At 45.5% G+C, this 23,489-nt stretch overlaps 1 long non-coding RNA gene and 1 pseudogene across 2 annotated transcripts in view; one reads left to right on the top strand and one right to left on the bottom strand.

Moving 5' to 3' along the window:
* LOC146788800 (trimethyllysine dioxygenase, mitochondrial-like) overlaps positions 1–23,489 on the bottom strand; it is a 243,434-nt pseudogene that overhangs the window by 69,256 nt on the left and 150,689 nt on the right. The window contains exon 5 of the transcript XR_014969989.1: positions 11,930–12,166. The product of XR_014969989.1 is annotated as a trimethyllysine dioxygenase, mitochondrial-like (transcript). The remainder of the gene's footprint in view (positions 1–11,929; positions 12,167–23,489) is intronic.
* Positions 1–23,489, top strand: part of LOC146788801 (uncharacterized) — a 277,198-nt gene that overhangs the window by 175,917 nt on the left and 77,792 nt on the right. The gene's annotated exons all lie outside the window — the stretch shown is intronic.

Genomic DNA, 23,489 nt, shown 5'->3' with positions numbered 1-23,489 from the left:
CTGGGCTTTGGCTCTGGCACCCCCTATGGTGCCGCGCAGAGGTACCCTTCTGTACCCATTTGCTTCCAGATTGCCCTGTAACTCCGCCGGCAACAAAAAAGTACAACATTCCAACATTCTCACCATACTTCCTGCCACCAACCACGCTGGGATAGCGGTAGGGTGGGAGACGATGTGTCCAGCGAGGCAGCGACCGTGGCGTGTCCGGTGCGACAAAGAGGCCATCAGTGTGGTGGGGGGACCTATATACCCCTCACCCCACCTCGCACACCGGACATGACGCGGTACTGCCCGCGCCCAGGAAGGGGACTACGCCAAAGTCCCTGCCCCCTCGGGGGGTGGTAGTGGGATGCCCGATGCCACTAGAGGGCTGTCCTCATCATTGGCCTCCTGCAGTGACCTCAGGCAGCCGCATAGCACCATCATGGCAACACTCCCCACCCCCAAGCACATAGCATGCATGCAAATAAGTACACATCACACAGATTTTGTTTTGGGAAAACTGCTGCAGGTTTATTACATACAACGTTATGTAATTTGGTGGGTTAGCTTACGGGTGATCCAAGGGCAGGCAGCCTTCTCGCCACCTGCCCGCCTGATGAGCCTAGCAGCACGGTGGCGAAACACCTTTGTACTGCACCTTTTGGTGATCCTCTTCCCGGATCACGTGACACATGGTCCCTTATTACTCATGCCCCTTCAGGGTGGAGCGTAGCAAGGCAAGCCACCGGCTGTTCAGGCCCACAACCGCCCGAAGGACTAACAGGGCGGCGACACGGTTTTCCAGGAACCTCCCATGAGGCTCCTGGGCTTTGGCTCTGGCACCCCCTATGGTGCCGCGCAGAGGTACCCTTCTGTACCCATTTGCTTCCAGATTGCCCTGTAACTCCGCCGGCAACAAAAAAGTACAACATTCCAACATTCTCACCATACTTCCTGCCACCAACCACGCTGGGATAGCGGTAGGGTGGGAGACGATGTGTCCAGCGAGGCAGCGACCGTGGCGTGTCCGGTGCGACAAAGAGGCCATCAGTGTGGTGGGGGGACCTATATACCCCTCACCCCACCTCGCACACCGGACATGACGCGGTACTGCCCGCGCCCAGGAAGGGGACTACGCCAAAGTCCCTGCCCCCTCGGGGGGTGGTAGTGGGATGCCCGATGCCACTAGAGGGCTGTCCTCATCATTGGCCTCCTGCAGTGACCTCAGGCAGCCGCATAGCACCATCATGGCAACACTCCCCACCCCCAAGCACATAGCATGCATGCAAATAAGTACACATCACACAGATTTTGTTTTGGGAAAACTGCTGCAGGTTTATTACATACAACGTTATGTAATTTGGTGGGTTAGCTTACGGGTGATCCAAGGGCAGGCAGCCTTCTCGCCACCTGCCCGCCTGATGAGCCTAGCAGCACGGTGGCGAAACACCTTTGTACTACACCTTTTGGTGATCCTCTTCCCGGATCACGTGACACATGGTCCCTTATTACTCATGCCCCTTCAGGGTGGAGCGTAGCAAGGCAAGCCACCGGCTGTTCAGGCCCACAACCGCCCGAAGGACTAACAGGGCGGCGACACGGTTTTCCAGGAACCTCCCATGAGGCTCCTGGGCTTTGGCTCTGGCACCCCCTATGATACCCCTCACCCCGCCTCGCACACCGGACATGACGCGGTACTACCCGCGCCCAGGAAGGGGACTCTGCCAGAGTCCCTGCCCCCTCAGGGGGGGGTAGTGGGGTGCCCGATGCCACTAGAGGGCTGCCCTCTTGAGTGGCCTCCTGCGGTGGCCTCGGGCAGCCGCATTTCCAGTCCTCGTGATCTCTTGATGTTTCACTTCTGACGTCATAGACTCGTCACAACCGTCTCCAAGAGGCCCCCCGTGTCCTATTCAGTAGGCAGGGGGGGGCAGGTTTTTCATCTAAAACAAAATCAATTGAATGTATTCTCAATAGATTTTGGCTTGAAACAAGGGTCAGAAGCCTCAATTTAAGCCCATGGCATCTTTAACAATTCTCAATCGAATGGGTCAGAAAAGGATTAATTCCGGACCCACCCTCTGCTTCAACCGTGGAACCAGCTGCACGGATTGCACATTTCTATTTCAAATTGACCCCAGCAGCCTTTACAAGGTCACGAGTCGAAGTCTTGCTCAACCGAGGTGAGCAGCAGCTAGTTTACCCACCCTGCGTGGGCATCTCTCAAGGGAGCAATAGACTTTTCACCCGCTGCCTTTTGTATTTGCAGGATGTGACTCGAAATCAACCGTCACATGTCCCACCAGACGAGAGTGGTGTTACTTTTTATATGATGAGATAACTTTAATGTTATGTAAACAACAGATAAAGACACTTTATCCGTCACCGCCATTGTTGGGTACAGAAGAAGCTCTTCTCGGGAGGGTTTCTACTGATCAGGTGGTGAAGGACACCATGAATGATCATTGATAGTGTTTTCTCTTTGGAGCCTATAATTGTTCTTTCACAGTTGATGGACCATCACTCTGAACTCAAGCGAAAAGTCTCTGCAACAGAGTGGTGGAAAGCAGGATGTCCAGTAGTGGCTACCTCTGCACATTGACAGACAAGAGCCAAGCCCTGTGTCCCTGGCACGCGGCACATGTTACAACAGTTGTGAGAATCGCTCTTTCGTGTTGTTGTAGCTGGTCTTCAACTTTCACAAACTCCACACCATTACACTTCCTATGTTATTTCCTAATCACATTCTGGCAGAGGGATCCATAAACACAAGACATGTAAAGAATGTCACAGCTGTAACTTTGAGTAGACGAGGATCATTGTTAGATCTGAACCTCTGTTTGTAAACTACTAGTATCCGTGCAGCTTTGCTATTTCTAAACAATCTAATTGACATGGACTTGTATATAATCAGTCTAACTGAAAACGAATGAGGTCATTAGCTCTTTCCACAATGGGATCATCTAAGCTTGCAGAAATAAACTAGATGGCAACCTAGAGAGTTCCCCTTCACAGATGCCCAGGTGTGTTCCTATATAGCCTGTATGGCTGGATGATCCTGTCTCTTTGCATTTTACCATTCTTTAGTTCCTCTTTTGCTCATTGCAAAGAGGAGATATTTAGGTTTTAAATCTTTATTGGTGAATCAGAGTTGTTGGCATAACAAGTAAGGAAGCAAACACATAACACAGATAAACCCAAAGTACCTACAGGTTCAAAACTGACCTGGAAAGGGAGAAAGAAGAAAGCTGAGGAATAAAGCTAGATGAAGGGAAGCCAAGTAGGCATACTCTATTTTCCACATTTCCTGCCCATTCTCTCCCATACGAGCACCCCAGTCCTCTTGGAGAGACACAACATGTCCATCTGTCTTGGAGTACCCCAGCTGAATCATGAGAGGACTTCGCATATTTGATTTGCGAGAACACAACCTACTTTCCCTTCACCATCCCCCTTAGATGAGCCACAAAGCCCACCCATGGCTCTGTTCCCACAGTATAATTTTTTAACATCAACTAGGGTCTTCTCTCTTGCTTACATTCGAGGGCTCATACCAGGGAAGAAAAAAAAGCTGCATCACTACCTTTTTGTCTAAAATAGTAACCAGCTTTGAGATTAGGTTCGATGATGTTATGTTGATCAATTGAGAAGTGTTTAACAGCTCTGATATGAAGTCATTAGATTGATATATAGATCTTTGTTGTTGTTCACGCCTTGAGATCTGTGAGAAATAGATCATATAACGGTGATGAGATTTAACAAGAAACCATCCAGCACATTGCGGTCTCCTGAAACGCGTTCAAGGCTACAAAGAAGAAAAATTGAAATTTGAGGTCCTGGATGGTCTACACCACGGGAGCAGTTGTCTAGTTCATCCTGGCTGGTCCTGGTTTTGAGGGAGGGAATACATCTATTATGTTGTATTGCTTTCTGTTTTTTTTTCTCTTAAGTGATACCAATAGCATTAGAAAGCAAAATAACCATCTGCTATCGGAAAAGTGAATACATGAAAGAATATACTCTCTAATTAAACATAAAGTTCAGTCCAGTTGTCGCACTAGTCAGTAAGATATACCACGCAGGAGTTTATTTCCCTCTTTTGAGACAAGGATGGCTTGGGCTGAGTTGGACAGTTGGCTTTGTGCTATGGATAGTCCAGGACAGTACTCAAATGACTTTTTTTATGTCTGGCCTCTAAGACTGATTTGCTTTAGCTGTTTTGCCAAACATTTGTTTAAAAAAAAATCATACACAATATAACTCAATATATTAAACTTGAACAGGAGCTACAGAGTGTTGATTAAGCCTGTCGGTATCCAAGGAGATTTTAACTTCTCAAGAACCTCTTTGCCCCCTGCCCACCAGCCTGTGCTTAAGGTCACTTATCGCTCATGCAAATTTCTCACTGGTTGTTGCATCTGTGCTCTGATTGGTTGCTAGGGCTCGGGTTTTTATTGGACTTAGGGTTTGAGTTCTGATTGACTGTTATGACTAGGGTTCGTATTGGTTGCTAGGGCCAGGGTTTTTTATTGGACTTAGGGTTTCGGTTTGATTGGCTAATATGGCTGGGGCTGTGATTGGTTGATATGGCCAGGTCGTTCATTGGCACTAGGGATTAGGGCTAGGCTTCCCATTGTCCACAGGTCACCTGACCTACGGCTATTTGACCTTAGGACTCAGGGTGTTTCAGCCCGGGCGTTGAGGGTAAGGGCAGAGAGGACAAGGGCAGTTGTCTGTTTGGGCCTGTTTGAGACAGTTTGGGCCTAGGGACAGAAATGCTGCACTATTTACCACAAGCCAGCAACCACCATATCTCATCAAGACCCTAAAACATAGTCACACTCTCTCAGAAAATGCACACTACTCTCCTACAACAAACAAACCCTATCCACACTTCAATATCTGAACAAGCACTGCAAAACCATACAAATCACACCTTTACACCTTTCTACCCCAACTACTACACAATGCTACCTACCCCATCCGACAAAACACCACTCTGTCCTATACCACTAACAAATCCACACATTACCAACCCAACACAAAGCCACATTATAAATAACTTTAATCAATCCAGACACATACTCCCTGCTCTTACAAAATGCCAGCTCTACCCTTCAATTACTCCTAACATACCACTTTCTGTCACTAACAAAGCTATACCCAGCCCTCCATTATGTCATCTATCCTCCTCCTCTTTTAACCAAAAACACACAACCAATCATTACACTCCACTCCACCACAAATATCACCTCTTCCAGTGATCAAATCTAACACAAACACTCAACACTCTTGTCTATCCCCTCACACACACTGCATACACTTTTTTCCTAAACACGTCACCATCACTTTGCCATTTAGCTTCCACCCACCAACAGTACTTTACACACAGATCCTTCTCAGAGAAGCACTACATCAATATCTCCTCTCACTTCTCCACAAAAACAAAACATAACACACACATCAGCACATTAGAATCTCACATACACAATTACATATTACATATTGTCACAAGTTAGAAACATGCACCCACTCCCACCCTCATGACTACACAAATAATACACATCCTAAACCATCCTTGCTCCTAAATTTTCTATCTTTACAACACCTACCACAAATACGCCAAATACAACAACTCTCATTCACCCGCCCCTCATCCATTGCACAATTTAGAGCCTTAAAACTAGAACTACATGCTCCACCACCACTCCCAACCCTTACATCTTCCACCTGAAACAGCCGCAAACAATAAACAACATGCCACTCTTCATAACTTTGCCACTCCATGTCTATTACACAACAAGGCTGCTGTTCTACAAAAACAACACAGCTCAACATCTCACTCTCAACCACCATCCCCACCACCTACACACGCAGACCCATTGAAATGCCTTATAAGCCTGCTGGATGAGGAATCAAATATAGAAAATACAGCACTATTGCTACCCTCATACAGGCTATTCCAGCTCTAATGACACACCTGCTACAAGTCCAAAATGTACTGCTCACTTTTCTAAAAACAAAGTCACACCACCACCAAAACACAATCGCTAAACTGACTTCTAATAAATGTTCAATTGCTTTCTGAAAACAAGCACTATATCTACGACCAACTCACTGACACACAACCAGACTTACTCTTCATAACTGAAACCATGGTTGGGAGATGACATGACTCCAGTGTTGCATGAAGCATCAAACTGTCACACAAAGTAATATAGGCCAAAGAAGAGGTGGACCAGCTGTTATATTCAAGCACACAAAAAATGTCACCAAAACTGACAACATTTCCATATAAGGTTGTGAAACCCTCATCACCGGATGCAACCCTACACCAACTTCCTCCTGGAACTTTATCATCCTTTACAGACATCCACCTAGCAATGCAACATTCCCAGACACTTATCTAGACACAGTTTCAAACCTTATAACACTACACTACAACCTATGCATTTTTGGTGGCCTAAACAATTGGTTTGACAAGTCCAATATACCCCATCCAAAAACATAATCACTGGCCTAGATGCTCTCAACCTACATCAGATCATCCACCAACCCACACACATCACCGAACACATCATAGATGTCACTTTTTCAAATCCAGAACTTGTTGCCATTCAAAAGATTGCTCCAGTCACATGGTCAGACCTAAATTTGAAATCTTTCCAACATAAACACCACATATCAACACACCCAAGACCACCTTACATGCATCCACCTATTGACCATGGAACAAACTCAGTTTTGAACACAACTGACATCCAACACAGATCTAGGCACAATGAATTCTGTTAAAAAACTTTGAGTGTCTACAGAAAGCTTTTGATATCTTAATACCTCTAAGAACAACAAAATAGGACAAAAGAAAACAAGGACCTTGAAGAAAAACAGAACTGAAAAGATAAAAAAAAAAGAAGACTGCAACAAACCTGGCTCAAAGCAGATAACAATCAAGACAAACTTCACCTATGCAAACTAAACAGAATATACAAATCAACAATCAAAAAAGCTAAAAATTGTACTATTGAGACAAAATTCAAAATGCTAAATGTGCAAATAAAGAATTTTAATGAAAATGGCAAATAATTACACTACCAAAACAGACACGTTAGACTCCTATTTAAAACAAAGGAAAACCATCAGCACCAACCCATTTCTAAATATTGCCTCCAGGAGTAGGCTAACCCAGCCTCTGACTTCCTTCAAACAAATATCACAAAGGGAATTTATGGATCTGGTCAAAGCAAGCAGGCCTCCCAGCTGCGCCTCTGACCCTTTTCCCCCACAAATTTTCAAGAATATTCTTTTATCTACCCCTGCTGCCACACTAGTAAGAAGAATCAGCCATAATTCATTAACTACGGATATCTTTCCAGAAGACCAAAAAAAAGTCATACATGTGCCCATTATTTGAGGAAACAAACCTGGACCCACATGATCCCAACAACTACAGACCAATTACAAAAGGACCTATCCTGAGCAAACTGATAGAAAGAGCAGCATTCGCCCAGATATCACTGTTCAGTGAAGTTAACTCCATACTTTCGGATAACCAAGTTGGATTCAGCCCAGGAAGTGACACAGAATCTGCCTTTGTTGCCATCTGGGATGACCTTTAAAGCACAGTAGACTGGAACGGAGTTGCTGCACTACTTCTTTTGGACCTTTCAGCTGCCTTTGCCACAGTTGACCATAACACTCTAATACAAAGACTCCCCCCCGGCATAGAGGGGACTGCTCTGGACTGGATCACATCCTACCTACAAAACAGAACAAAGGCCAGCCATGCTCCCCATGTCCCATTCTAGCCATACTTCACCCAAGCAGGAATCCCGCAAGGCTCTATCAACTCACCCATGCTTTTCAACATCTACATGAAGTCATTAATAGCAATGATAAATGAATTTCAGCTCACATGCTATAAGTATTCAGATGACACAGATACTCATGAAACTGTAAAGCCCCCACCCACCAGGGCTATCCCATGTCACCTCTGCTTTTTGCTTTGGTGATTGAACCCCCAGCAGCCTGGGTGAGGGTCAACTCGCTTATCAGTGGCATCCAGTGGTTTGAGGAGTTGAGCGATAGAATCATGCTCTACGCTAATGATGTTCTCTTGTTTCTGGATTATCTGGGTGTGTCAGCTCCCAGGGTGTTTCAGATCTTATGCATCTTTGGGTTTTACTTTGGCCTTCTCACGAATGCCCAAAAATCTTTAATGTAGCCTATTGTTCCCTGCCCAGTAGTTATGCCATGAGCATCGGGGATACTAATTCTCAACCTTGTGTTCAAATACTTAGGGGTCTATGTCACCGATGACGTGACACACTCCTTTGAATGAAGCCTGGCGCCTCAAATGGACAGCCTCGGACACAACTTTAAATTCTGATGTGCTCTTCCTCTGTCTCTATTCGGAGACTCTGCTATTTTTAGAATGATCTCCCTGCCACGTCTCTTCTACCAACCATACCTTTCCAATAGATAAAACCTTCTTCAGTAAGTTCAATGCTCAAATTAGACTGTTGCTGTGGGGAGGAGGTATGCCCCATATCATTCTGAGAAAATGTTGCAAACTGGCTGTTGAGGGTGGAATAGCTACTCTTGAAATGCTCCTATACTACCAGTTGATGCATCTGCTGCTTGTAAATGATTGGTGGTTTGGGGGCTTTGCTGATCCTGCGTATGCAGTAGAGGGATGGATGCTGGGGGCGGGGATATATGGTGGACCTATTCCCACAAGCTTTGCCATCCGCCACATGAGCAGTGCTTGGGGTTTGGAATGAGGCCTTGAAAGCTGTTGGGTTGGCTGACCCTCTAATATTGGTGACCCCATTGTGGCAGGTCACCAGACTTTCACATCTGACCGCTCTGAGAGGATTTGCAGCCTGGGAAATTATAGGCATCTCAACATTAGGGAATGGGCTCCACAATGGTATGCTGAAGCCCATCCAAAACCTGCAGGAGGAATACGAAATGCACCCCACACAGTTCTTCCGGTATCTGCAGCTTTGCCACGCCCTTCTTCCTATCCTACAATCAGTGGAGGATATCCCAGAATTTTCCCTACTGGAGCACAAAACCCTCCTCACAAATCTCAAGGAGCATAATTTATCGGAAATATACAAAATGTCATTGTGCAACATAACAGACCCGATCGTGTGGGTACAGGGGCTGTGGGAGGGGGACTGGGCCGACTGGATGATGAAGATTGGAGAGAGGGAGTAGAGGCTCCCAGAGAGACGGTTATAGCCTTCTGATTTAGATTAATTTAGTTGAAAGCTTCACCACGTTTTTTTCACCAGTGCCCGGCTTCATCACATGGGTCTGATCCCCACGGGGAACTGCCTGAGGTGCGATGACCCTCAGAGAGACTTACCACACACTTTCTGATACTACCTGGTATCGGCCCCCTTTTGGGGTGGTGTGCTCGGGGTACTTGAGAGGGTATTAGGATGGGACATTCCATGGGACCCCAAACTCATCCTTCCCCATATCACAGATGATCTGGGGGAACACACTTTCAGAGGGCTTATCTGTGCTTGCGCTTAATTGTCGCTGAAAGAGACATCGCTAGGGCCTGGAAAGAAACAGTGGCCCCCTATGGAACACGGACCAAGGGCATGGATCATTGTATGGCATTGGAACGTTCAATATACCTGTTACAGGGTTAGCCACAGAAAAAAGTTAAGATCTAGAAGGACTGGGCAGACTACAGGGGGATACAGTTAGAGCCCTGTGCAAACAGGTCATTGTCTAATGATGGGGGCACTCTTAATACACAAACGGGAGGATCGGGCCATGCCCTGTTATGATATTGATTAATGTTCTCGTGACTTGTATGATGTAGTAGTTCTACTGCTTTTTACTGTACTACAATGTGGTATTCTACTCTGCGCTTGGCGCGCCACTTCTCACCTGAGTTGTAAAATCAATAAAATGTTTTTCCCCCCAAAAAACTGGAAAGCCCAAAGGACAGTGGCCACTCTAAAGTCTTCATTTGCCTTATCAGTGAACAACATGGAGCCATCTCAAATTGAATGCTTCCAAAACTGAAATACTCACATGTGGCAATTGGAACTATTATGACCCACTCTGCACCTCGCCTGATCATCTGGGAAAATCGCCTAAAGTATCTAAGGAAGTAAGAAACCTTGGAATTACCTAGGACTCCAAGTTATCAATGAATGCCTAAGTGACCAAATTAGCGATATCAAGCTTCTGCACCATGAAAACTCTGCGACACATCTTCCCTCACCTGGGATTTTCACACAAGGTCAAGCAACTATCTCTGTTGTACTGTCTAAACTTGATTACGCCAATGGCCTCTACCACCGATCATCTCTATCAACTATGAAAAGACAACAACAGATTCAGAACTCTGCTGCCAGACTACTCCTACATGTAAAACTACAGGCCCACATCTCCCCTGCATTGAGGGCCCTAGATTGGTCACTGGTTGCCAGAAGATCCAACTTAAAGCTGCTTTCTATCATCCACAAAGCAATATATGGAACAGAACCGCCATTCACCAGGAATAAAATCACCAACAAAGGGGCCTCGGATCCAGAATGGCGCCTCTCCTCAAAACCCCACTATACAAGAAAAAGACCAGGGGTGGCACATCTTTCTCTGTTCATGCAGTCAAACTATGGAATTCACTACCCTCAAACATAATATCCAAGGATAACTATCTTATCTTCAGAAGACTACTCGAGTGGCCTCTTTCCCACATACCTACCATACTTAAACACAACATATCCCTGTGTATGTAAAAAGGTATTCATTGATGATCTGTATGTATCTAGATATCTGTATTTCGTTCTACAAATATGTATACTAACAATGTTTTTTAAAATGCATAGATACATACATTTTCTTTAGGTCTGCTTAACGAATGCATATATTACTTATGGCTAGACAGACAGACATACAGACAGACAGACAGACGGACGGACGGACGGACGGACGGACGGACGGACGGACGGACGGAGCCGGGAACCAAAACCGGCCCTGACAAAGTGCTCGGCCGGCCCCCCCGGGGGTTGGGGATGCGGCCGAGCTCTTTGCCAGGGCCAGTTTTCAGCAGATTTAGTTACAGGACCGATTTTGCAGCTATGCTGCAAAAACAGCCCTGTAACAAAAACGGCCCCCAGGGGCCCAAAACCGGCCCCCACCCGTGCGGAGCACCGGGGGATTGCCCGGTGCCCGCTACGGCCAGTCCGGCCTTGCAGATAGGTAGACTCTATTCTTTACATGTTTATAGGCCACTGCATAGTTTTATTATATGTTATTTGATTAGATGATTATGGGTCTCTGTTTTTTCCCAATATATAAACATATTTTTCTCATCTACAAGTGCCTCACTATTGAAATATTGAGGAAAATATATCAATTTTTAAAATAATTCGCTATAAAAAGTACACAAATTTGCTATTGGTAGAGCAACACTTGAAAGTCTGAGTTTATGCAGTGCGGCCCCATGCCACTGTAAGCTGTGTAGTGAGCTCTCTCTCATGCCATTTACTTATATGGCGCATGGCACTGTGAGCTGTTTAGTGAGCCCCGTCTCTCGTCCCATGTGCCTGTATGTTTTATGCCAACGTAATGAGCCCTTTCTCATGCCACTGTAAGCTATTTAGTGGGTACCCTCTCATGCCATGTGCCTGTATGGCACATGCCACTGTACGATGTGCAGTGAGCCCTCTCTTGTGCCAATCAACTGTACAGCACATGCTAATGTAGGCTGTGTAGTGAGTCCCCTCTCTTGTGCCATGCACCTGTATGGCACATGCTATTGTAATCTGTGTAAAGATCTCTCTGTGTACTAAGCTTTGTAGTGAGCCCCTTCTCTTGCTCCTGTGCCTGTGTGGCATATGTTACTAAGAGATGTATGGATTTGGCAGCTTGTCTTTCCTTAATGTCCTCAGGAGGCAGGTCCTCTGGTTCTCACCTGATTATACGTGGTTCCAGAGTGATGGGGTAGACACTCAGTAGGGGTGCTTCTGTTGTGAAGTGTGTCAGGGTTCCTTGCTCCATCACAGAGTACTCCTGCCTCACAGGGACCGTGCAAAGAACATCCCAGTCCTCAGGATTTCGTTTCTGAACCTGCTTAGCAGCATAAAACCCATCTGTGAGCACCGTGCGGCCTCCAATTCCATTGTGCTTCTGGCAGTGGAAGATAATAACACTGAGGGGGAGAAAACCGAATTAAGAGCCAATTGAAACACACTCATGAGTCTACGAACATAGTTACAAATAGTGTCAGAATCAATAAAGATACACTCCTGGGTCTACAAACACACGGGGCTTTAACAATGGTAACATAAGCGTTTGAGTAATTTTCATCTGTACTTTATTTATTTATTTTGAGAGTTTTATAGAGCGCGAACAAGATCCTTGCGGATATCAGAGCGCTTTACATTAATACAAATGTGAATTAGCAAACAGGATAAAAGCAGGTAGCAGTCAAATAAACAACATGTCGTACAAACAGCAGCAGGGTAGATACCGGGAAAGCACCCCCAATGCGAAAGGTCCAGGGCGAGGGGGGTGTTTGTATGTTTACTACTCTCTTGACTATTCACCATTTTTGAGTATAAAGTTACTCAAAAGTGTAGACTTATCCATCTGCACCTCCTGAAACGGGGGTTGAGCTAAATGTACGAGTGTAAACTAGGACAGCCACAAGAGCAGTAGCAATAACCAGACGATGTCAGCCACTGATACTGCAACACCCTCTAACAGAGAATAAAGGAGGTAGGGACTTAAATCCAAACCCCATGGAAAATAATAGCATATTAAAAAAAATTACTTAAAAAAATATATGTATTGTAGTGTTGTGTGAGATTGTAATGCTGGAACCCTGAGGGACTCTGAAGAACTGTGATGTAAGCGTTAGAGTATAATCAACTGAATGCAGGTTTATAATGTTGGGCTCATGGTTATACACAGAAGAATAAAGACGTGTTATGCTAAGCTCTGTGTGTGGCGTAGTCATTGGAGAGTACCCATGCTGGGGAGGGTGCTACAAGGCGACAAGATAGGGGTAAGTAACCCGAAGATCGACAGTGCTCTTCCAGAGAGTTTGCTGTGGTCCCGAAAACTGCTCGTGCATGCTACAAATGCCTCCGTCAAAGTGCGGGATCGACCTTTGCAGTATGTGGAGTCAAAGCGCAGCTCCAGTTCTATGTAAAGCATTTGAAGCTAATGAAAGCTTCACTGAGAAGTCTACACATCAGTGGTCGAGGACTTGTTGGGAAGGCCGGAAAGAGAGGGAACTGTGCTCATATGCAAACCTAAAGCCATACATTATATGGAGTGAAAAACTGCAAGCAGAAGCACTGCGAGGCAGAGACCAACCAGGTGTCAGGATGCTTACAAGCAACAAAATTAAAATACAAGAAAGGTCATCTGCTTAACAGAAATGAGAGAAGAAAGTAATCGTGACGCAGCGCTGGGGGAAGGAACCCCGGAAGAAATACATGGGGTTGTGCTTGTGGAGTTGTTCATACTTGAAGCGGCACATCACCACAGCTGTCAAGTGATGGTTCAGAACAACTCCCAGATCTCCTGAAAGCAAAGGGCTCCTATGGAGACCAAGAGGGAGGTCAAGGAGAAAGAAAGCCTAGCAGTGGTGACGGCTTGTGAACATTTCCACATATTATTGTGTGGGAAGTCTTTCACACTTGTGACAGATCATCAAGCATTGTTGATTATCTTTGGCAATCCAAAGACAAAAATCCCTCCTTGCATTTAATTTTGGGGTCTGGGATTGCAAGAATACATCTACATCATTGTGCATCATCCAGGGAAGATAAGAACCAGGCTGACCAGTTCTCACAAGAGCTCTACAGTACCTTGGCACCCATTCTAAGATGACTGAAGCCTACATAAATTAAATGGTGAAATACTGCACCCCTGCTATTGCGTTTGGAAAATATTGTCATCACCACAAATCAAGACAGTGACAAGCTAAAACTGAAAGGACATTATTACCAGTGACAGTGACTACCAGAAGTTTAATAATGTCAAATATGAACTGTCCATTCCTCAGAAAGGTATTATTCTAAGAGGTTTGACAATTGTCATTCCAGAGAGTCTCTGACAACAGACAATTGAAGTGGCCCATGAAGGAAATCATGGAATTGTTGCCACCAAACAAGCTCTCCAAGACTGAGTCTGATTTCCACATCTCGTTGAGAGAATTGAAAGAGAAATTAAGGCCTGTCATCTATGCATTTGCTTGTTATCGTGAACCACTCGACACACCTTAAACATGTCAGAGTTGCCAACACATGCATGGGAAAGAATTGTCATCGACTTCTTCAGTCCTCTTGACAATGGACTTCCCCTGATGGTGATCGTTGATGAATACTCCTGTTTTCCATTGACAGAAGATCTCTCATCAATCACTCAAGAATGAGTCATTGAGAGTTTAGAGAATATCGTCACAACATGGGGTGTTCCTGCGATCTTAAAGTCTGACAATGGCCCACCTTTCAACAGTCGAGAATTCAGAGACTTTCTCAGTCACCTTAATGTGAAGCATCAGAAGAGCATACCTCATTGGCTACAGCCAATGGCCTTGTCGAATGTTTCATGAGAAATTGTAAGAAAGCTGTCCAGTGTGCTATACTAGAAGAAAAGCCGGACCTTAAGACTCTCTTCAATTCAACTCTTTGGGCTTACTGTTCAACACCTCACCCAACCACTGGTGAAAGTCCAGCAACCTTGATGTGAAGGAGAACAATGATGACCAAGTTACCTCAACAGACCAACAGAAGATCATACACTGAGGAAGAAACCTGTGTGAAAGACTTGGATATTAAGAGCAAAATGAAGGCCTAGGTAGAAACGCGTGAGCATGCAAAAGACGTTACGTTCACTAGAGGAGATTGAGTGCTCCTTCGTCAGCACAGAAAGCGAAAGTCTAATCCTGTATTCGATGCTAAACCATTTCATGTTGTGACCAGCAAAGAACACATTGACCCATTACACGAGATTCCTCATATTTCTGACATGTAGCTCATCGCTCGTCAGGCACTGATGTCAATGTAGAGACTGGGTCTGAAAGGACAAGTGAAGAACCCCTGACTGCTGCTGTGTCTACATCACCAAGGCCGGTCATGGACACTTCTGCTGCCTGTCCCCAGTTTCCGAAGACACGATCAGGACGTGTGATCAAAGCACCACAAAGTCTAATTGAAGAGCTATAATTGTGTATATATTTTCAAAAAACGTACAATATAGTATTTAATAGAGGATAAGATGTAGTGTTGTGTGAGTATGTAATGACGGAAACCTTTGTGGATACTGATGGATTTAGAACTGTGATGTAAGCATTAGAGCTTAACGAAGTGAATGCAGGTTTAGAATGTCAGGTTTGCAGTTACATTCAGAAGAATAAAGACAGTTTATACGCACCTGCGTGTGTGGCATTGTCATTGGCGCGCACCCAGGACGGGGAGGTCTCTACAATATTGACATAATTTTGAAATTGTAATGAATGTAAATATACTAAGTTAAATAAAAAAAAATATTTTACCAAAGTTTAATTATAAGAAACATCTTAACCACAAAAATTGTTATTTTGAATGTTTAATAATTGTGAATGGTAAGCTTTAATTAATTTTAAAAAGTCTATTGTTCTAATAACAATCAATGTTACATAAATGTTTACATATAAAGGGATTATCTATCTATGAATTTAAGATATATATCTATATGTATATATATATGTGTATGTATATATATGTGTCAATATATATATATGTGTGTGTGTGTGTGTGTGTGTGTGTATGGTTGTGTGTGTGTGTATATATATATATATATATATATATATATATATATATATATATATCCTACTTGCGGTTGTCAATAGGTAATTATAGTTAGGAATTAGGGCCAGAAGTCCAAATCTGTGTTTTTTAAATGTACCAAAAAAAATGCGAAATGCTTGCTTGTTACGTAATCACATTTTGCGTTTGTGAAATAATATTTGGAAGGGGCGTGTTTGGGGAGCCTCCATCAAATACCAAATTGGTATGGTATGTATTACTGTTTTGCGACACAGGAGTACTTTACCACCAGTTTAAAACTGGTGGTAACTCATTCGCAAAGGGGAAGGGTCCCAAAGGACCAATACGATTCTATAAGGGCCGGGCAAGTAATGCACCCAATCTCTTGTATGGAGTCTACACCGGAAGCACAACCCAGAAATAGATGGAAAAATGTTTTTTAGACAGGATAGTGTGTAGTAAAGTTGCCATTAACAATCAAAAGCTAGACGTTTAAAGTTTGCCACTCTAATGGCTTTGTGTGCCCACTCATTGTAGGCCGTTAATGTATGCACTTCCATTTTACATCCTGTGGAGGTCTGGATCTTTTGCAAGGCTAGTAGGACTATCTTTACATAGAATTGTTGCTGGAAAATTAGATACCAATTCCCTTTCCCTCACCCATCGCACACAGAGACTTTCTAGAATTACTAATCGATGCGCTGACCCTACCTAAATGCATGGCCATTCTAAAATGTGCTGCTCATACTGGGTGCAAGAACTTCACATCCAGAGAGAATGCTTTAGCTGACCAATTTGCAGAAAAAGGCAGCTTATGTAATAATTAAGGAAACACACATACTTCCTGTACAACAGGCATTGGATTTGGAACCCCCACAGGACACACCTTAGACAGGAACAGCAGGGTTGTACTTGAGGGAGTTGCAGCAAACAGTAATACCTGATGAAAAGGAGCGATAGGTAGCCAGGGGCTGCACGCAGACTGCACATAACCTCATATGCCATCAAGAACCCTCAGGGAGGCCTGTCATGCTTCTGAGCCAAGTCAACATAGCTTTGCCCCAATTACACTTACCAACACACACAGCAAAAGACAACATGACAGTGGAACTGAGTAACTGATTTATCTCCAACCTTACTGAAACTGTGACTATTTATTTAAACTGATGCATCATCTGCCAATTATACTCACCCAAGCCTACACTCAAGGTTGTGTCATCGGCTATCCCAAGACCAAAGGGTCTTCCAGGGCGTTATACATCAAAATGATCAATTGATATGCTAAATATCAATACCTAATTGTAGTAGTCTGCCCATACTCTAGGTGGATGAAAGCAGGTCCTTGAGTGCACTACAATGCCAAGGCAGCTGAAATGTTCCTTGTCGGAGAAGTAATACACATGTGGGGGGTACCAGACATCATCTGGGCAAACAATGCAAATCACTTCTTCAACTCCATCTTCGTCACATCTGCCCCTTTTTAGGAATAACACATACACTGGCCTCAGTGTATCACCCCCAAAGCAACAGCATTGTTGAGAGACTCAACAGCCTGTTAAGAAATAAAATAAGCAAAATGTGTGCCAGCCTTAATAAGAAATGGCCCCACTGTCTGCCCGTAGCATTGTATGAACTAAGGAACACACCCAGCAGTGATCACCATCTCACATCACACCAGATTGCAACTGGTAGACTGATGGGGATGCCCCTCCCAAAGATCTGGACAACATTAAGTGTTGAGGCGAGATCTCAAGTGCTGGGGGGCGAACTACATGTATACCTCTTAGAACTAACCAAAACCACTCATTTCTTATTCAAACAGGTCAACCATCTGAACTCCAAGTGCACCACTGTCAAGCTACCTTATCAAGCAAGCTGAGAACAGTTGCAGACAACGGCGGACATGGTGACCTCACTCCCCTGCTGTGTTCCCTTCGTAATTATGTCAGCACTCACATCAGAGAATAAAGGAGGTAAGGACTTAAAACCGAACCCCATAGAAAATAATAGAATATTTAAAAAAATGACTTAAAAAAATATATGTATTGTAGTGTTGTGTGAGATTGTAAAGCCGGAACCCTGATGGACTCTGAAGAACTGTGATGTAAGCGTTAGAGTGTAAGCAACTGAATGCAGGTTTATAATGTTGGGCTCATGGTTACACACAGAAGAATAAAGACGTGTTATGCTAAGCTCCGTGTGTGGCGTAGTCATTGGAGAGTACCCATGCTGGGGAGGGCGCTACAAGGTGACAAGATAGGGGTAAGTAACCCAAAGATTGACAGTGCTCTTCCAGAGAGTTTGCTGTGGTCCCAAAAACTGCTCGTGCATGCTACATGTGCCTCCGTCAAAGTGCGGGATCGACCGTTGCCATATGTGGAGTCAAAGCGCAGCTCCAGTTCTATATAAAGCATTTGAAGCTAATTATAGCTTCATTGAGAAGTCTACACATCAGTGGTCGAGGACTTGTTGGGAAGGCCGGAAAGAGAGGGAGCTGTGCTAATATGCAAACCTAAAGCCATACATTATATGGAGTGAAAAACTGCAAGCAGAAGCGCTGCGAGGCAGAGACCAACCAGGTGTCAGGATGCTTACAAGCAACAAAATTAAAATACAAGAAAGGGCATCTGCTTACCAGAAATGAGAGAAGAAAGTAATCATGACGCAGCGCTGGGGGAAGGAACCCCGTGTTGTAAATTAAGGCAGAATGTGATTAAGCATTTACTGAAAACATTAGTGTTTCCCTTTTATCGTGTTTTCCCCATTATGTTGGCCGAAGTCCGGACTCCATTTTGTATTGACATGCTGCCATGTGTTCACCACGAGGAGAGTCCGACTTCTGTGTTAGTTGCTCTTGTAATCTGCCTAGCAACAGGTTATAAATAGCTCTCCCTTGTCCGTCTGGCGCATGCCCAGACTTGACCACATCTGTTATAATTAGCTTTGCTTGACCATGTGTTTTCGCGGGCCCAAGGAGTGTGTTAGCTCCGCCCATGTATTGATTCGGTATCGAGAATGACCCTAAATGGTAATGTTCTTCAACTTAGTGGTATCCACCCACTCATGAGCCCCTTCGCTGTGTATAAAAGGGGACTGTGTATGCAAGTTCTTTGTGCTACTCCTTGCAATACTGAAGAGTGTTGTGTGGATTGTAGGACCACCCTTAAGGGTTAATAAACGTTGTTTTTGTACTTTGCAGTTTCCGTGCCAACTTCCTTATAGATTTCGTTACAGAAGAGCGAACCCTTGTCTCTTGCGGGCCTAGCTGGGGCTTGTATTCATCAATTGGCGCCCGTCACGTGGGGCTCATCGGCGACTCGGATGCTCGAAGGACTGGTCGCGACGAAGGTGAGGAGTTTGGCCAGGGACGTGATCACTGCCAGCGGCGTCTTAGCCTTGGCATCCCGAGGTTTTTCTTCCTTCCCTTCCGAGCTGACCATCTGGGTGGCGCCGGTCATCGACTGAGACCTCTTCTGTCGGTCCTGCCGTGAGAGCCGTTTGGGCGATTGTGGAGCTTGGCAGTTGGAACCTGGACTCTTGATTGGTAAGAACCGTTGTACGGTACTTGCTCCGAGTTTTGAAGCCTGGTCTGGCTATTTGAGTTTGATTGATGGTGACTAGTCATATTTTGAATTTGTCTTTGTGAAAATATATGCGTTGCAACACATATAGGCAGGTAATGTGGAGAAATTTCTCCGGAGCTGTGTAAACTTTGAACGGCGCAACGATTAAGTGCCATTTTTCTTGATAATACTGCATATTTTGCATTATTCCTAGCATGCCTGCTTTTAGCGCACTTCGTAAGTGGTGCTGCTGTCTTAGGAACCGGTTGAACCTCGAGGAATCTGCTCCAGCTCCCCCAGAGGGGACTCCTAATAGGGATATGTACGTGAAGCATGGTCTTTCTTCCATAATGTACAGCACGTTATGGAGGAAATATACTAGGAAGGATCCTGAGTTGCGATGGCCTTTGTATGGATCGTTTGATATACGTAAGATTGAGTATGTGGAACAGTGTATGTGTAAGCGACGTGCTCGTCAGGATATGTTTGAGTGTGTGCGATTATGGGTGAAGGAAGTGCGTGAGCGAGAGAAACGTGAGAAAGCGCTGTTTGATAAGGAGCAGCGAAAGAATGATCATGTGCGAGCGCAGGAAGCGAAGCGTCGGGAGGATAAAGAGCAAACGGACAGACAAGAGAAAGAGCGTAGGCTACAAGTTTCGGGTCAATATGTTGTTCGTCAGCCGCTTTATCCTGTCCTTAATAATCCTGATGACGATTTTTATTTACTAGATCGCTCTCCGCCCCCTTATGTTGGCGCATCTGCTCCACGGCCGCAAGATTCTGGCCCGGCTCCGGGTAAGGTCGACACACGGTCCATGTTATCGGCCGAGCATATGGCTGAGCTCCGGAAACTTTCCCTTCGTGCACTTAAGGGCAAGATGTCTATGGATGAGTTGTTCCATGCTTGGGGGTCGTGGCAAGATAGAGAGAGGGTGTATTTTCTGTCTCATTTTTCAGAAGAAGTAATCGCAGCTTTCCGAAAATATTCTAGTGTCTTTGAGCCTGACGACGTGTCTTTGGATGCCGGAGCATTACGTAATGGTGTTTTTTCTCCCCCTAAGGCTTCTGAGGCGGCTCGGCGGCTGTTCGCTTTGCGGGACGAGGTACTGGCCCTTAGAGAGAAAGCACGTCAACAAACGGAGGAGGAGAAGCAGTCGGATTCGTCTGCAGCAGGGGGCCACCCATCCGCCTCCCAGTCAGATAAGGATGACATAGTGCATGCTAAACCAATGCGAGAGGCGGCGCCTTTGTATGTTCCTCCTAAAGGAGCGGGGACTAGCTCGGATGTTAACTCCGCCGATGCAAGGGGATATTTTGTATATAACTGGGTCTATACTCCATGGCATAGGGCCGATGTTATGGCATTAAAGAATGCGCTGCCTGACCCCCGCAAGAATCCAGCGGCCTTCTATGAAGAAGTCGAGGGGGCCTTGAATTCTTGCATTATGACCTTGGCGGATATAGACCTGTTCTTTGGCCTTATCCTACCGCCGGATACGTGGCGCTCTGTCCGGAAGGTAGATGATGCGGTTGCCTTCAAGGCCCGGTGGTCTGACCTTGAGGATGAGGATAGGGAACGGAAGCCCGCACAGAAACCACCCCAGAATATTTTAGATCTCCCTGCGGCTATTGTGGCTAAGTTGAAGACGATTATCCCCCCTAAAAAGATTGACTGGAATATGTTAGCAGCATGTAAACAGAAAGTTGACGAGTCAGTCGCGGACTTCTTTACGCGTTTTGAGGAAACGTTCCATGATTTTAGTGGCCAGTCGCTTACTGACGACACGGGCCGCCACCTTTTCGCGGACAAATATGTGGCTAATCTGCTGCCGGCAGTTGCGGCCCGGTTAAAAGCGAGTGAGAGTTCTTGGTCCTCCGCGACACCGACGGCCCTTCTGACCATTGCCCAGTATTATGAGCGTCAGGAGCACGAGGCGAAGGGCCAGGAGGAGAAGAAATCGAAAGATCTTAAAACCAAAGTGATGTTAGCACAAGTATATGGCCCGCCCCGCCGGGGTAATAATAATAGAGGAAGGGGCGGATCTTATGGTCCCCCTTCGGGCCGATCTGATTTGAATAGGAACCAGTGTGCGTATTGCAAGCAGTTGGGCCATTGGGCCAGGGATTGCCCAGCGTTGCGTGCTTCGCGTCAGGGGCACACTCCGGGTGGGCCGAGAGGTAGAGGGGGCTTCTCGAACTTTAGAGGGAATTCCAACGATAATGTCCGTTTCGATACTGCCGGACAGCACCGAGATAGCTCAAATGTTTTCGATCGCCAGCACCAGTATCATGTATCGGACAGCGATCGATTGGGATATCACGATTCTCAGCATGCATAGGAATGCGTAGGATGGGGGTCCGAATCAGTTGAGGTACCGGTCGATCAGACGGGTCCTTATGTATCGGCTGAGGTTTTAGGTTCTACTGATCAGTTCCTAGTGGATACAGGAGCGACACGTAGTGCATTGTCTAGGTACTTGGTTCCGGGGGCTCCCCCATCCGGCTCAATAGTTACATCGGTAGGGTTTGACGGTACACTTTCCCGAAGCCCTCTTTCACAGCCCCTTGCATTTAAAGTTGATTGTTTTTCTGCGCCTTGTCCGTTTCTGCTTGCTCCGTACACACCGGATAACATTATGGGCCTTGATATGTTAAAGCATTTTAGGGCTACAATTCGCTGTTCCCCTGAGGGCGTGAGGGTGATTTTAAATGACAACTACCCCCGATCTGGGCGGATGTGTACGATCTCAGAGGATGCGTTGTTGGCTACCCTCCCCCAAACTTTATGGGCAACATCGGACACAGATGTCGGACAAATGGTGATTCCTCCGGTCCACATTAGTGTCCAGGAGGGGGCGGTACTACCGCGCCTCCCACAGTATCGTATTTCCCAGGAGGGCGAGGAGGCTCTCATACAGATTGTGCAAGACTTGATCGCAGTGGGGGTAGTGGAAGAAGTTCCCTATAATATCTGTAACAGTCCGATTCTCCCTATTCTGAAAAAGGACACGGATGCAAAGGTTTATCGGTTCATAATTGATTTGAGGGAGGTGAACAAGATCGTGATACCTCAGTATCCGGTGGTTTCCGATATCACGACGTTGCTTACCTTGGTTCCGCCTACGGCGACCGTGTTCTCGGTGATTGATTTGAAAAATGCCTTCTTCTCTATTCCCATTCACCCTGATAGCCGATTTCTTTTTGGGTTCACATTAAACAATAGATCTTATCGTTTTTGTAGAATTCCCCAGGGCTATACAGAAAGCCCTAGTATTTATAGTCAGGCTTTGAAGCGGCAGTTGGATTCCTTTGCCTTACTCGAGGGGGTCGCCCTCATTCAATATGTTGATGACATCCTGTTGGCGGCTGACACCCTGGAGTTGTGTGAGAAAAGTACGATAGCCTTACTTTCTTTTTTAGCGTCCCACAATCATAAGGTCTCTAGGAAGAAATTGCAATTCTGTAGACCAAAGGTGACTTATTTGGGTCACCTTTTGTCTAAGGAGGGGCGTGCACTCACACCAGATCGTATCCAAGTAATTTTGGACACACCAAGGCCATCCACGCAGAAGGATGTGCGTGCATTTTTGGGTCTTGTTTCTTTTTGTAGACAGTGGATATTGGGGTTTTCACACATAGCTAAGCCATTACTAGCGCTCTTGACAAAAGACACGCCCATCCCGATCCCCTGGTCAGATGAATGTGACGCTGCTTTTCAGCAATTAAGACAGGCCCTTTGTTCAGCACCAGTGTTAGGGACCCCTGATTATGCAAAACCCTTTTCGTTGTATGTGCATGAGAAAGATGGATGTGCATTATCAGTCTTAGTGCAGATGCACGGCGATAAGCAGCGCCCTTGTGCATACTTTTCGGCTGTGCTTGATCCTGTCGCCCGAGCATTACCAGGGTGTTTTCGCTCGGTTGCGGCGACAGCTGTGTCAATACGCCAAAGTGAGGGAATTGTATTGTCCCATAAACTGTTGGTGTTAGTTCCCCACGCTGTTGATGCCCTGCTTAATCAAACAAAGACGCAGCATTTGACCAGTGCCCGTTTAACGGGATATGAGTTGACGCTTTTAGCTCCTCACATTACGTTAAAAAGGTGCGTGACATTAAACCCGGCCACATTGTTGCCATACCCCGAGACCCA

This window comes from Triturus cristatus, chromosome 10 (assembly GCF_964204655.1).
Source record: "Triturus cristatus chromosome 10, aTriCri1.1, whole genome shotgun sequence".
In the NCBI taxonomy this organism is placed as follows: domain Eukaryota; kingdom Metazoa; phylum Chordata; class Amphibia; order Caudata; family Salamandridae; genus Triturus; species Triturus cristatus.
The sequence above is the reverse complement of the archived record's forward strand: the minus strand, read 5'-3'. Positions and strand labels throughout refer to the sequence as shown.